Raw genomic sequence first — 16,126 nt, forward strand, 5'->3', positions numbered from 1 at the left:
CAAGTTTTTGTGTGAACGTATTTTTTCATATCTCTTGGGCATACACTTAGGAATGAAATTCTTGGGTCATATGGGAACTATGTTTAAAATTTTGAAGAACTACAAAACTGTTTTCTAAAGTGACTGTACCATTTTAGATTTCCACCAGCAGAGTATGAGGGTTTCTAATTTCTCCCCATCCTCACCATCTTTTGTTATTTTACTTTTTAAAATTACCTTAGTAGATTTGAAGCAGTATTTCTGTAGTTTTGACTTCCATTTCCCTAACAACTAATGATGTTTTGCCCATATTTTCAGGTGTGTATTAACCATTAAATATGTTCTTTGGAGAGATAGCTATTCAAATCTTTTGCCCACTTTCTAAGTGGGTTATTTGTATTTTTATTATTGAGATATAAGAGTTCTTATATATTCTGGATGCTGGACCCTTATCAGATATGTAATTTGCAAATATTTTCTCCCATTCTGTGGCTGTCTTTTTATTTGCTTTATTAGGTCCACTGAAGCATGTAAGTTTTCACTTTTGATGAAGTCCCACTTACCTGTTTTTCCTCCCTTGGTTGCTTATGCTTTACTTGTTATATCTAAGAAACCACTGCCTAATCCTTGGTCATAAAGATTTACGCCTGTGTTTTCTTTCAACAGTCCTATAGTTTTATTTCTTACATGTATGTTTTTTCCTCTATTTTGAGTTAATTTTTATATATGGTATGCTATAGGGGTCCAACTTCATTCATTTACATGTGGATATCAAGTTGTACCAGCATTATTTGTTGAAAAGCCTATACTTTCTCCATTGAACTGACTCGCCAACTTCACTGGAGATCAAGTGACCATAAATGTAAGGGTTTATTTCTAGATTCTCAACTCTATTCCATTGATCTACATATCTAGGCTTAAACCATATGCCAGTATCACAGAATCTTGATTACTGTAGCGTTGTAGTAAATTTTGAAATCAAGAAGTGTGAGTTCAACTTTGTTTTTTCAAGATTGCTTTTGACTATTCTAGGACCCTTGCAATCCCACAGGAGTGTTTAAAAGCTATTTATTTACTTATTTTTGGCTGCACTGGGTCTTCATTGTGGCGCACAGGCTCTCTGCCGCTGTGCACAGGCTTTCTCTAGTTGCAGTGAGCCAGGGCTATTCTCAAGTTGTGGTGTGCAGGCTTCTCACTGCAGTGGCTTCTCTTGTGAGCATGAGCTTGAGGGTGCACAGGCTTCAGCAGCTGTGGCACAGGAGCCGAGTTTTCCCACAGCATGTGGGATCTTAGTTCCCAGACCAGGGATCGAACCCACATACCCTGCGTTGGCAGGTGGATTCTTAATGACTAGACCACTAGGGAAGTCCCTCCATATGAATTCTAGGATCAGGCTGTCAATTACTGAAGGAAGAAAAGATGCAACTTGGATTTTGATAGGGATTGTGCTGAATCTGGTGATTAATTTGGGGAGTACTGCCATCTTAACAGAATTAAGTGTTCCAACTCAGGTACACAAGACTAGAACAAGCTTTGACAAATAATTTTTAACTAGAAAGTTGCTTTTTTCATCTGGATTCTCAAATTTGCTTATAAAGTTGCACATACTATTCTCTTATGATATTTTAAAATTTCTTTTGATGGTTATTCCTCCCAAGTCACCACTGCATGTGTGCTTTCTAAAAAAAAAAAATTGCCAGTGGTTTATTGGGGGTTTTTTTTTAGCCTTTTATAAAAATCCGGCTTTTCATTTTTTTCACTAGTTCTAACTATTTCCCTGTTTTCCAGTCCCATTAATTCTGTTTTTATCTTTTCTAATTCCTCCCTTTTGCTCTCTCTCAGCTTACCCTTTTCCCCTAGCTTTTTGAGTTGAAAGTTCTATTCATTTTTCTTTGTCTTTTGTTTTTCTTTACATAGGCATTTCAATTTGGTTACAGCACATAGATTCTGCTGTCATTTCCATTTTCGTATCTCATTTCCATTAGAGCTATTTTCTTGATGTTTTCAATTTCATTGTCCCAAAATTTCCCCTTTGACCTAAGAATTATGCCTGCGTGCATCTGTGTGTGCTAAGTCACTTCAGTCACTTCACTAAGTGCTAAGTCACTTCACTCTGTGTAACCCTATGGACAGCAGTCTGCCAGGCTCCTCTGTCCATGGGATTCTCCAGGCAAGAATACTGAGTAGGTTGCCATGCCCTCCTCGTGTGTAGACTTTAAAATTTTTCTAGGTTGAACTTGAAATTTGGGTGTAAATGAGATTTCCCAGAAAAGGGTGTAAAGTAAAAAGACAGAAGGAGACGAAACTCTGGTGGACATTAATAAGTCAAATGGAGGGATCAGTTTAGTTCAGTTCAGTCTCTCAGTCATGTCTGACTCTTTGTGACCCCAGGATGCCAGGCTTCCCTGTCCATGACGAACTCCTGGAGCTTGCTCAAACTCATGTCCATCAAGTCGGTGATGCCATCCAACCATTTCATCCTCTGTCATCCCCTTCACCTCCTGCCTTCAATCTTTCCCAGCATCAGGGTCTTTTCCTTTGAGTCAGTTCCTTGTTGGGGTCCTTTAATGGACCGGAACCTTGTGGTACGGACTTGACGACAAGAAAGTGAAAGAGAGAAAGAGGCTGATATCCCTTGGTTTGCGCAGAGGATCAATAAAGTCCTTGACACAGGACTTGCATCGCTCACGAAGGCACCAGGCTCCCTCTCGAGGGGGTCTTAGAAGCCTGGGCAGAAAAGTGAGCACGACGGGTCTCCACGCTCCAGAGAGTCAGCCAGAAAAAGAGAGAGAGAGAGAGAGACAAAAAAGACCCAGGGACCTAAGCTCTGATGGAGCAAAGGTGCTTTAATGATTTTCCTATGAGTATATATAGGCTGTGGTACAAGAAACTTCTTTCAGGAATGATAGAGATCAGAAAACCAAACGTACAGCAACCGTTACCAAGGGAACAAGGGGTAATGTTAGTCACAAGGTCAGGACACAATCCATATCTCAAGAAAGAGGAACGAGACTAAGCAGTTTTGTCCTAAAGAGAATGTTTACTAAAGGAGACCCAAGCCTGCTTCACACAATGACCTCAGTCCCTGGGAGCAGCGTGCTGTTCCGCTTGAAGAGGGACAAAGGACTCATGAGAGACAGCACGTAGGAATCCTCCCGTCAAACATTCCCTGACAGTTCCTTGCATCAGGTGGCCAAAGTACTAGAGCTTCAGCTTCAGCAACAGTCCTTCCAGTGAATATTCAGGACTGATTTCCTTTAGGATGGACTGGTTTGATCTCCTTGCAGTCCAAGGGACTCTCAAGAGTCTTCTCCAACACCACAGTTCAAAAGTATTAGTTCTTCGAGGCTCAGCTTTCTTTATAGTCCAACTCTCACATTTATACTGGAAAAACCATAGCTTTGACTAGACGGACTTTTGTTGGCAAAGTAATGTCTCTGCTTTTTAATATGCTGTCTAGGTTGGTCATAGCTTTTCTTCCAAGGAGTAAGCATCTTTTAATTTCATGGCTGCAGTCACCATCTGCAGTGATTCTGGAGGCCAAAAAGTCTCTCACTGTTTCCTTTGTTTCCCCTTCTATTTGTCATGAAGTGATGGGACCGGATGCCATGATCTTAGTTTTCTGAATGTTGAGCTTTAAGTCAACTTTTTCACCCTCTCTTTCACTTTCATCAAGAGGCTCTCTAGTTATTCTTCATTTTCTGCCATAAGGATGGTGTCATCTACATATCTGAGATAATTGATATTTCTCCCGGCAATCTTGATTTCAGCTTGTGCTTCATCCAGCCTGGCATTTCACAAGATGTAGTCTGCATATAAGTTAAGTAAGTAGGGTGACAATATACAGCCTTGATATACTCCTTTCCCGATTTGGAACCAGTCTATTGTCCAGTTCTAATTGTTGTTTCTTGACCTGCATACAGATCTCTTAGGAGGCAGGTCAGGTGGTCTGGTATTCCTAACTCTTTAAGAATTTTCCATAGTTTGTTGTGATCCACACAGACAAAGGCTTTGGTGTAGTCAATAATGCAGAAGTAGATGTTTTTCTGGAACTCTCTTCACTTTTGATGATCCAAAGGATGTTGGCAATTTGATCTCTGGTTTCTTTGCCTTTTCTAAATCCAGTTTGAACATCTGGAAGTTCACAGTTCATGTACTGTTGAAGCCTGGCTTGGAGAATTTTGAGCATTACTTTGCTAGTGTGTGAGATGAGTTCAATTGTGCAGTAGTTTGAACATTCCTTGGCACTGCCTTTCTTTGGGAAAATAGAGGGATAGTTGACCCCAAAAAGAAACTGGGAAGGAACAGTCAGAGACGTTGGATGAAAACAAAAGGTGATGTCATGGAAAACAAGGCATAAGACAGTAAGTGACTTCAGTGAACACAGTTAGAAAGGGAACAGGGTTGAAAGATAGAAGTCAAATAATAAATTGCATGTCAAAGAATGAACAGAGTGATGAATGAGAATGAACAGAGTTCATTAAAGTAAACTCCTTTTCTTATTAAGATTCTTACCTATGAAGAGAAAGACATAGAACATTAGCCTGGGTGTTACTGGGTAGAAGTTGTTGTTGTTTTTTGTTTTATATGGAAGACACTTACGCAGTGGGATAGTTTAGAACAATAACGGAGGTTCTTCCATTCTTAATTCTTTGTACCCTCCCCCGAGTCTAGGCGGCTAGGGCATTTCAGGTTCACTGCCTCAGAGGAGAAAATAACTTAGCAGAATACAGAGATCAGCATGAATGTCAAAGAAAGCTTAGTTATCAAGAGATCATTAGCTGTGTGGGTGTGGCTAAGGCACTTCCACTATCCATGCATGCCCCTAGAGACATCCTTATTTCTGCCTGGCTTTAGGCCAGGGCTGAGAGAGTCACCTTGTTAGCTTGGAGAGCTCTCAGCTGCCCTTCTGCTTTCAATCCTAACAATTGGGGCTGTGGGCAGTGCTGTAAGACCACCACCTAGATACAGTCATCCAAAATTTTCCCCAAGCTCTAATTAAGATTCCTTTTCACAGAGAATGAGAATCCTCTTCCTCCATTATACACCTGTCTACACCTGATACTGAGAGACTTTGTAGCACTGAAGTTTGTTCTTCAAGTCCTTGGTTCAAGTCTCTGCCAATTTTTCTGTGGTTTTTAGCTCCCTAGCACCCAGCACTAAGAACCACTGCTCCAGGCCATGTGCCAACCTATCCCCCCATCCTGCAGCTACTTTCCTTTCTAAAAACTCAAGTCTAGTCTTTTCACTTTTCAACATTTATGGATTTATTTTTTCTGTATAACCAAATCCAGTCTCCTTAGGGCAGCAAGCACTCACTCACTGTCCGGCCCCTAAGACACCTTAACACTTTCATTTCCTAATAACTCCTCACAGCTAGTTACATACCTTCTGCTAACATCATCAATGCTGTATATACACAAAGACAGTGTTGTACACATTACACAGCCCAAATATTAGATACATCTGTCTTCAATAAGTTTAAAACTTAAGAGAGACAAGAAATACAAACTTTCAGGTAAAAATATAAATATTTAACTTAGAGTTAAGTTAGCAAAGAAAAGCCTAAAATGAGCTCTCAGAGGAAGGTCAGAAACTATTATAAAATGCATCAGTAGTTTTCAGAAATAAAGAATACATTTGCTCGTCACTTCTCAGCAATTCAAAAACTAAAATAGAAGGCAAAGGGTTAGGAGCTGGTATGACTACCATGCATTTAAATTAACCAAGAGTTGACTTAAATTACAGTGCCTCCACCCTGGCTTCCGGCCTGGCTTCATTACTGCATTATACAGTGGCACCTCTAAACACTTGTTTCTGAACCCTTCGAAGACAAAAATAATGAATTCCCATGTTCCTTGGGACCCTGCTATTGTAACCGAATCTTTTCCCTTTCATAGCCACCTGAATAGAACCCACATGGGTCCTGTCTTTCTCACCTCCCCCCAGGCAAAGAACAGTTTAGACATCTTGCCTTATTATCTCTGTAGATAAAATGGATGAGCTTTCTGGCACTCACCCTATCTAGAATATACAGAACACTGAATTCTCCTGCTGCAACTGACTACTCTTCAGACAAAGTTACTCGATCTGTGTAACAAGGTAGAACCACGAGCTACTCCTATTGCCCTCCAACTAAATTCAGGGCAATTTCAAATGCTGCATCTGATATACATAGCTTGCAATTGGCAGAAGAAATCTTAGAGGGAGATATTCTTAATGCCATGTTTGATGGAGTAGCAAAACAATGATGCCTCTTCTTCTCTACCCCAGCAGCCCCCTCTGAAGGTGGTGCCCTCCCAACCAACTTCATTCAGCCTAGGACACAGCTTAGTAAGATATCTAGGGGACACAAACCCTTCCTTGAGCTGCTATGAAGAATATTCAATAAGGACAATCTGTGAAGAAAATGGTCACTGTTATAACAAACTTCAACATCCAGTGACATAATTCTATTGTCACAGAGTGGCTTGTGTTAAATTCAAAATGAGTCTTCCTCAGAATAGGTGACCTTCCTCAAAAAAAAATCACTCAGAAGCCCTGCTCATTCCGTCCTGTGCATCTATCCCACTCAATGCATGACTTCCAATGTCACTCCACTTGTCTGTTTCAAGCTAGAAGGGGAAAAAGCCTGAAGGATCACATATGGAAGCTTTCATGGATTAGACCTAGAAGTGGCGCACATCAATTCCACCTACATCCCACTGCCCAAAAGTCAGTCACATTCCAAGCCTTCCTCTATCTTTAAGAGAGTCTAGGAAGTACAGTGTAGCTACGTGCTCAAGAAGCAAGGAAACAGACTCCTCAGTCTCCACCCTAGTCAATCACCTTGACATGAATCATTAGCAGTATCAAGGAAGGGGAATGTTAAGAAACCAGTAAGTTTAACACAGAGTTCCAAGTGGCCTAGAAATTGGGTTGGAATAGACTAATAACAGGCCTGTACATCCTCATCAGGATTTGAGGGACCTGACAAATCCACAACCCTCCTGAGAGTTCCTTAACGCACAGGTTGTTATGCTTTGTACCACTTGGACTGCCTCCCTAGGCACAGCTGCTTTAACCAGAGATGGCTACTTAACCCCAAAATGATCTCTCTCTATAGGCCTACAAAAGCAAAGCCCATGAAGTTGCTCACTCTAAGAGCTCTGCTCAACAAAAGCACTCTCCACTCAGTACTGACAAATAGCAAAAGCAAATTTTTCTGTCTCCTTCATTGGGAGTTTTAAAGGAAGACAAATGGAGAGGGACACAGATGACAGAGATGGAAGAGGAAAAACATATAGGAAGCAATAAGCAGAATCAGAAGGACTCGAAAGCCATACGCAAATAGAAGCAAGGGAACGGGAGACACACAGCGGAGGTTAAATTAGCAGCAAAGTGGTAAGAAGAATCTGGAAGAGAAGGCACGGAAGTATGTGAATAAACAAAGGGGAAAGGTGGTGGGGAGGGATAAATCAGGAGTTTGGGATTAATGTATACACACTACTATATATAAAACAGATCACCAACAAGGACCTACAGGGAACTCTACTCAATATTCTGTAATAACTTATATGGGAAAAGAGTCTGAAAAAGAATAGACGTATGAATAGGCATAACTGAATCAGTTTGTTGAAACTAATACAACATTGTAAATCAGCTACTGTTGTTCAGTCGCTAAGTAGTGTCCCACTCTTTTCAGCCCCATGAACTGCAGCACACCAGGCTTCCCTGTCCTTCATTATCTCCCAGAGTTTGCTCAAATTCATGCCCATTGAGTTGGTGATGCCATCCAACCATCTCATCCTCTGTTGTCCCCTTCTTCTCCTGTCCTCAATCTTTGCCAGCATCAGGGTCTTTTCTAACAAGTCAGCTCTTTGCATCAGGTGACCGAAGTATTGGAGCTTCAGCTTCAGCATCAGTCCTTCCAATGATACATATCAAATCATCTATACTCCAGTATAAAATAAAAAAATTTTTTAAAGAAGCAAATGAGTAAAATCCCCAGCATGCTGGACTACTAGAGTTGAAGTGGAGTCACAGAGTGACTGCCAAAACACTGGAGCCCTATGGTCCCTTTGAAACAAATGTCATTTCAGTGGGCTAAGAGCACTGAATACCACTGCAGTTTTTTGCTTATTCGTTATGAATATAAGAAATAATTACTTCTTATACCATTCATTTCCAAGTATATCCTTACAATACACTTGCATTAATTGAGAAAACATAAAGGATTATTTTGGTCCCATGCAGCCTGAAAGAGTGTCAGCAACAGAATGATGAGAGGGAGCCAGATTTCCAAATATGCCTGTAGCTATCTGAGCACATGGTAATTAATGCTTCTTGGGTTTGTGTCCCTTATAACTTTCAAAGCTAATGAAGATACTGCTAAGAACTGTTCTTCGTTATGTACTTGTATTAAGTCTTCCACATTTAATAACGCTGACAGTTTTCAAATGAATCCAATATGTTATATCCTATGCTAAGGAGAATAGGTTGAGGCTGCAGCTGTCCAGACTTGGAAGCCACAGAGGGTACACACCCAGAGGCCACAGGAATTATATGCCCAGAGGCCCCAGGAAGTATACTCCCTGAGACCACCAATAATGAGAGAGCCTCTGGCTCCCAATTTTTGTAGACACACAGCAAACTCTGCGCCTGATCTAGATAACACAATAAGTACAACAGACAGATACCTACCAGCCAGAATCAAGTGAAGTTGATCACCAAAGATATAAAATACAAAAAGGGTCTCCTAAAAACAGGCAATTAAGTACCCTGAACAGGACAGCCTGAACCCGAGGGTTATTTTTCTGTCACAGTGCCATCGTATTACTAAACTTTCATCTATAAAGACACATAAAAATAAATAGCTTCAGGAAGTAGAATTTGGGATAGTTTTTTAAACTTTCTTTAAGTGATTTTTTAAACTGATTCTTTAATCAGAGCTTATTAAAAGGGCTATTACAAACAAACCAATTTTTTACAAATCAACTTGAAAGTGAGATGGTAAAATAACAAAATATAAATCACCCTTTAAAACTATTTATTTTTATGTGTAATTGTGAAATATGAATTCCCTGGAGGTCCAGTGGTTAGGACTCTGGGGTCTCACTGCCAAGGACCAGGGTTCAATCCATGGTCATGGAACTAAGATCCCAAAAGCTTTGCGATGTGGCCAAAAAAAAAAAAAATTATAGATTTCATATATCCAATACCAAGATTAAATAGAAGTTAACATTTTGCCACATTTGTTCCCTAACAATAAAACATTGCAGAAACAGCTAAAGTTCTGCTCATCATTCCTGTCCCTCTATCTTCCGATGCAACCACTACTCTGAAGATACTGTTTATCACTCTCATGAATGTTATTTGTCTTCATAAACAATAGACTATCACTTTGTATATTTAAAATTTACATTATGTGGTTTTCATTGTTGTAGCCACGTGTTCCAGAAAACAAACTCACTCAGAAGGACAATACAGATAGTGGAGTACAGTTTATTACATGGGCAGGCCCAAGGCAGAGTCTCCTCTTAGCCAAGGACCCCGACCAGTTTTTGTGAAAACCTTACATACCCAAAGTGTACGTACTCAAACCCACCTCCCCAAATTCTCTGAAACTAGTCTGAACAAAGGAAAAGAAAGATACAATAAAAGTTAACCCGTGATTTGTATGCCTTAAACCTAGGTAGTTAATAGTGGACAATTATCAATAGGCCTGTGGTCATACCCCAGTAAGCATAACAGAATTTATGATTCTATTCGGTTACACAGATAATTAGTGTGTTCTTTTAGGCGACGGAGAGTCTAGGTACGAGCCCTGGAGCTCTTCCTTACGGGAGCCTGGTTTTCCAGTTGGTATGTCGTTTCCATACATCCTGGGCATACAGCTCAGAGTCCACAGTCCGATGCAAGATGAAGTCCTGCTTTCAAGATGGAACCTGTTCTGTCTGTTTCCTCCTTCATCATGATTTTCACTTTCTTTGGTAATATGTTAAACTTAACATTTTTCAAATTAGTTACTCATGTAGTTATTTTTTTTCCATTTATTTTTATTAGTTGGAGGTTAATTACTTTACATCAAATTAGTTACTCATGTAGTTTTATTTCATCATTTTATTCATGCATGTGAAATAACACTGTATGAATAAAATTATAAAAATTCACTCCCTATCAACAGGTCTGTGGGTCCAACAATCCCATTCCTCTTTTTATGATATACTTTTCCAAGCCACAAATGCAGATCCATTTACCTACGCAGTTTTTCAAAAGTTTTTTGAGTCATCCCAAGCTTTCTCTGACAATAATTGCTTGGGGAAACTGTCCATGCAATTTCTCTATACTGCTCACACTTTTACAACCTGATAAAGATGAACTGTGAAATGCTGTATTAACTTCTCTTCAAAAATAGTATTAAAAGTGAAGACGTAGAAGTAACATTTATGGCACCTCCAATCCTCTTAAGAGTTACTTCTAAATCATTACAAAGAATTATCATATACTTCTTATTGAATTTTAGACAAGATCTAATACACTCAAGGTTCTTGCCAATTGCTTAAGAAACTTAAGTCTCCTTATCAGTAAAATAGATGAATACTGGGTGTTGTGAGCCCCAGAGACTCATGCTAAGTTGAGATAATAGCAGTGAAAAAGAGATTCTCTGCATTAGCAAAAGGCTACCTGGGGTTGCTGGACTGCATAAAATTTGCATTATTCAAACAGCCAAAAGGCAGAAACAACCCAAATGTTCATGGACAGAGGGCTGAATAAACAAAGTGTGTTATATGCACACAGCTGAATATTACTCAGTCTTAAGGGATGGAATTCTGATACGAGTTACAACAAGGAAGAACCCTGAAGACATTATGCTAAGTCAAATAAACCAGACACAGTGAGGTACCTAGTATAGTCAAACTCACAGAGACACAAAGTAGAATGGTGGTTGCCAGGAACCAAGGAGAGGGGAGATGGGGAGGTGCTGTTTAAAGGATATGGAGTTTCAGTTTGGGAAAATAAAAAAGTCCTGAAGATGGATGGAAATAATGTAAATATACTCAATACCACTGAACTATACACTTAAAAGAGCTTTCCTGGTGGCTCAGACAGTAAAGAATCTGCCTGCAATGAGGGAGACCTGAGTTCAATCCCTGGGTGGGGAAGATCCCCTGGAGAAGGGAATGGCAACCCACTCCCCACTCCAGTATTCTTGCCTGGAGGATTCCATGGACAGAGGAGCCTGATGGGCTACAGTCCATTGGGTCGCAAAAAGTCGGACACGACTGAGCGACTTAACGCACACACACACACTTAAAAATGGCTAAAATAGTAAATTTTGTTACGTATATTTATCACAATAAAAAATACACACACATATATACACATCTGTACTTGTATGGACTATCTCTGGAAGAATTAGAGAAAATTATAATAAATCTTGCCTTTAGAAAGGGGAACCAGAGAGCCAAGTGAAAGTCTACCTATCACTATATATTCTTTGTACCTTTAGAATTTTACCATATATATATATATATAATAGGTTATATATATATATTATCTAGTCAAAAATTTAATTTTCAGTCATGCTTTTGATTGAAATCTGAACACAGAGCAGGAAAATTGTATGTAAGTAAAAATGTATAATGGTCTATGTTTGTATGCGGCAAAATAAAAATCTCCCTAATTGATACTATTAAAAACCTGCCATAATGTTTTTCAAGATGCAACCTTCAAAAACTATTTTACAAGGAAAATGGAAAATAAACTGCTTCAGAACTTAAAAGATCAAAACAGAACACAGAGATATAAGTAAAATGTTCTTAGGAGAATACAACATAACAGATTAATCTAGATTAAACAGAGGGAAAACAAGTCTAAATTATTTACTTTAAGAATATAGAGTAGAACAAAAAAAAAAAAAGAATATAGAGTAGAACAATAAAACAAGCTAATATTGTTCTAAGCTTTAAATCCCAAGCTAATTTGTTCTAAGCTAATATTGTTCTAAGAGCTTTAGAAATGTCCACTGACAACAGTGGTTCTCAAACCTTTTGGTCTCAGAACCCCTTTACACTCTTAAAACTTACTGAGACCCACAAAGAGCTTTTGCTTATGTGAGTTATATTTAATATTAAAAATTAAACCTCAAAGTTTAAAAATGTTTATTATTCATCCAGTTCAGTTCAGTTGCTCAGTCACATCCAACTCTTTGCGACCCAATGGTCTGCAGCACATCAGGCTTCTCTATCTGTCATCAACTCCCTGAGCTTGCTCAAACTCATGTCCATCAAGTCCAAACTCATGTCCATCGAGTCAGTGATACCATCCAATCATCTCATCCTCTGTCATCCCCTTCTCCTCCTGCCTTCAATCTTTCCCAGCATCAGTTCTTCAAGAGTCAGTTCTTTGCATCAGGTGGCCAAAGTATTAGAGTTTCAGCTTCAGCATCAGCCCTTCCAATGAATATTCAGGACTGATTTCCTTTAGGATTGACTAGTTTGATCTCCTTGCAGTCAAATTCATAGAAATAACAATAAGCTTATTATATGTGCTCAGTGGCTTCTGTTGTGTCTGTGACTCTTTGTGACCCCATGGACTGTAGCCCACCAGATTCCCCTGTCCTTGGGATCCCCCAGCAAGAATACTAAGTGGTTGCCATTTCCTCCTCCAGGGGATCTTCCCGACCCAGAGCTTGAACCCGCTTTTCCTGCATTGCAGGTGGAGTCTTCATTGCTGAGCCACTGGGGAAGTCCCATATTTGCTTACATAAATATTTCCTGTGTGTGAAAAATAACTATATTTTCCAAAACAAAAAAATAAATTTAATTAGAAGACTGGTAGTGTTTTACACGTCTGCTTTAACGTCTGTCTTAACAGAAGACAGCTGGATTCTCCTATCTGGCTCTGCCTTCAATCTGTTGCAATATCACACATGCAGCTTTTGAAAAAACTCCAATATACACTTGTGAAAAATGAGAATGAAAATAGCAAATACTGTCTCAGATTTATTATGAGAATAGCTTTGATTTCATAGACTCCTGCAAGAATCCTAGGGATACACAGGGTTCTCCAAACCATTTTGAGACCTACTAACTTACATCAGTCCTATGTGGCAAATGTAAAAAGTGAGACACAGAAAGAGTAAATAAGTTACTCTTATTTAAATAAGAGTAGATAAGTTAGAGTGAGAGTAGTAAGTAAATAAGTTAGAGTGACAAAGCTAGCAATGAACTCAGAAAATCGGATTCCAGTCCCCAGGTTGTCCCTTTGAGCCAGGAGGAAAGCAGCAGGAGCTCATTTAATAATGTTTTACACAATGATGAAAAAAAACAAAAACAAAACCCACTGGCTGCCTGGCAGTCACAATACCGCACCTCCACTCCACCTAAAGTAATAAAATTTCAAATTAAAGTTTTCAACTCATGCAAAGCCGAGGTAAGGGGTGCTGGTCTGCCCTTCAAGAGAAATAGCATCACTGAGGGATCAAGCACATGATGGGGCAGAAACAGCCAAAAGCCAAGTAAATCTCTCAGGGAACAGCTCTCTCTTCCAAACCAAGCTATTTTGACTGTCTCTGAACTCTTACTCCATTCAGGCACCTCTTTACTCAATCTACAGAATACTGCCTTCAGTTCTTTTTTTTTTTTTTAATGTTAAAAGTCTTTATTGAATTTGTTACAATATTGCTTCTGTTTTTAGGTTTTGGTTTTTGGGTTGTGAGGCATGTGGGATTTTAACTCCCCAACCATGAATCGAACCCGCACCCCTTGCACTGGAAGGCGAAGTCTTAACCACTGGACCACCAGGGAAGTCCTCTGCCTTCAATTTTTTTTTTTTTTTTTTGCCTTCAAGTCTTAATTAAAATGCTCAAAAAGAGTAATGAAGAGACTAGTTCTATCAGAGAGTAAAGCATACTATATAATTTGAGAGCAATTAATATAGGATTGTCCTAGTATGGCTTCCCTGGTGGTTCAGATGGTAAAGAATCTGCCTGCAATGCAGGAGACCAGGGTTCGATCCCTAGGTTGGGAAGATCCCCTGGAGAAGGGAATGGCAGCCCACTCCAGAATTCCATGGACAGAGGACCCTACAATCCTCTGTCGCAGAGTTGGACATGACTGAGCGACTAACACTTTCACTTTCACTACTTGTCCTAGTGTATGATCGGGAGGGAAGGCAATAGGTCAGAATACGTAGCCCAAATCAGACCCAATTATAGAAAATGCAGTATATTATAAAATGAATCTAAAAATTCAAGAGATAAATAAATGGAATGGTTTAGTAATTTGGAAAAGGAGAGTCTATTTAGACCTTCACTTTTAATCATAAGCCAAAATAAATTCTAGCAATATTAACTGTTTTTACAAATAAGAAGAGCCTGCTAAAGCTAGGAAAAGCAGGACCAGACTTTATTTCAGCACTACATCCCCTGAGCCTCTTCCAGGGCTGAGGCACAGCTGCCCCAAACAGAAGAAACTAATCTGAGTTTCGACTGTGTTGTTATCCTATTATTTCATCTTTGGCAAGTCACTTTGCTTCATGGCTGATTTATAAAAAGCAGATAGTAATGATACTGGCAGCATGAGAATGCTTACTGTAAAGTTTAAAGTGCTATACAAATTAGCAGAAGGAATAGAGACTAGAAACTGCATTCATCCATGTTGCTAGCACCTGGATATTTCAGTGCTAAAAACTATGCCAATTTTCCTGGTAACTTTCTTTCTTTTATAAAGTAGACAATTTAAGTAAGAACATACACTTTCCCACTGGGTCTCAGTACAATTATTTTAATTCTGAGTGGGAAGAAAGATGCATCCGATAGCATGTTTGTGTGTGCACTCAACTGTGTCCAACTCTTTGTGACCCCACAGACTGTAGCCTGCCAGGCTCCTCTGTCCATGGGATTTCGCAGGCAAGAATACTGGGGTGTGTTGCCATTTCCTTTTCCAGGGGATCTTCCCAAGTCCCTTGCATCTCCTGCATTGGTATGCTGGTTCTTTACTAGCTGAGTGACTAGGGAAGCCCACGAGCATGTTTGCATGTGTGCTCTGTCGCTTCAGTTGTGTCTGACTCTTTCTGACCCCATGGACTGTGGCCCATCAGATTCCTCTGTCCAAGGGATTCTCCAGGCAAGAATACTGGAGTGGGTTGTCATGCCCTCCTCATAAGCATGTTTATGTCCCCTGAATTGGCCCTTTTACCAAAAAATGGCTGGCATCACTGCTCTAAGGGATTTGGGAGATTTTCTCTTCACTGCTACTTTTTGGAAGCCTCTGCTCAAAGCAGGAGACTATCCTCTGAAGTCCATGAAGGGTAGGGTGGAGGGGAGGAGGGTAGAAGCGGGTGTCTTGGAACCAATACCTTGTAGATACTCAGGGATGACTGTAGTTACAATCAGTCATACTCATATTGTTCATTCAGTTTAGCTTAAATTGAAAGCATTTAGTCCTCTGACCAGTCTGGAAGTGATGGGACTGGTTTATAAGCATCAAATGGTTCTTGCCAAAACCATTTAAAAATCATTTCCCACTGTTTTGTTGGCCTCCATACTGAGTTCTAACTCCTGATATTGTGATCCCATCAAATATTTCTCAATCAGTTTGGCCTCCTGGAAGGATGATTTCATTACTTTTCTTTGATGTACATGTGTGGCACAGATTCTACAACATGCATAATCTGCTCTATCTTTTGCCTCTTTTTTTCAAACTGTTGTTTCCTGTCCTCTATTCTAAATCCACCAGTATTTGTGTTTTTTTCTCATCTTTTTATGTTCTTTTGTTTTGGTTCTTTTTGCTATTTTACTTGAGGAGTGTATCATGTTTAAGAATTATTAATCCAAGGAAATGGCAACCCACTCCAGTATTCTTGCCTGGAGAATCCCATGGACAGAGGAGCTGGTAGGCTACAGTCCACGGGGTCGCAAAGAGTTGGACACGACTGAGCCACTTCATTCACTCACTCTCTGTAATATCCTATTTATGCTTGATAATACATATCTATGGTTTTTGGTTTTGTTTTGTTTTATGCCACACTGCTTGTGGGATTTCAATTCCCTGTCCAGGAAATGGACCCAGACCATAGCAGTGAAAATTCAGAATTCTAACCACTAGGCCACCAGGGAATGCCCCATATCTATGTATTCTAAAAGTAAATTCTGTTCATTCAC

General features: G+C 39.7%; 1 protein-coding gene across 2 annotated transcripts in view; it reads right to left on the reverse strand.

Annotated features, from left to right (window-relative positions):
• The window catches only part of EFCAB2 (EF-hand calcium binding domain 2), a 129,608-nt gene that overhangs the window by 74,689 nt on the left and 38,793 nt on the right, over positions 1-16,126 (reverse strand). The gene's annotated exons all lie outside the window — the stretch shown is intronic.

This window comes from Dama dama, chromosome 14 (genome assembly GCF_033118175.1).
Source record: "Dama dama isolate Ldn47 chromosome 14, ASM3311817v1, whole genome shotgun sequence".
Lineage (NCBI taxonomy): Eukaryota > Metazoa > Chordata > Mammalia > Artiodactyla > Cervidae > Dama > Dama dama.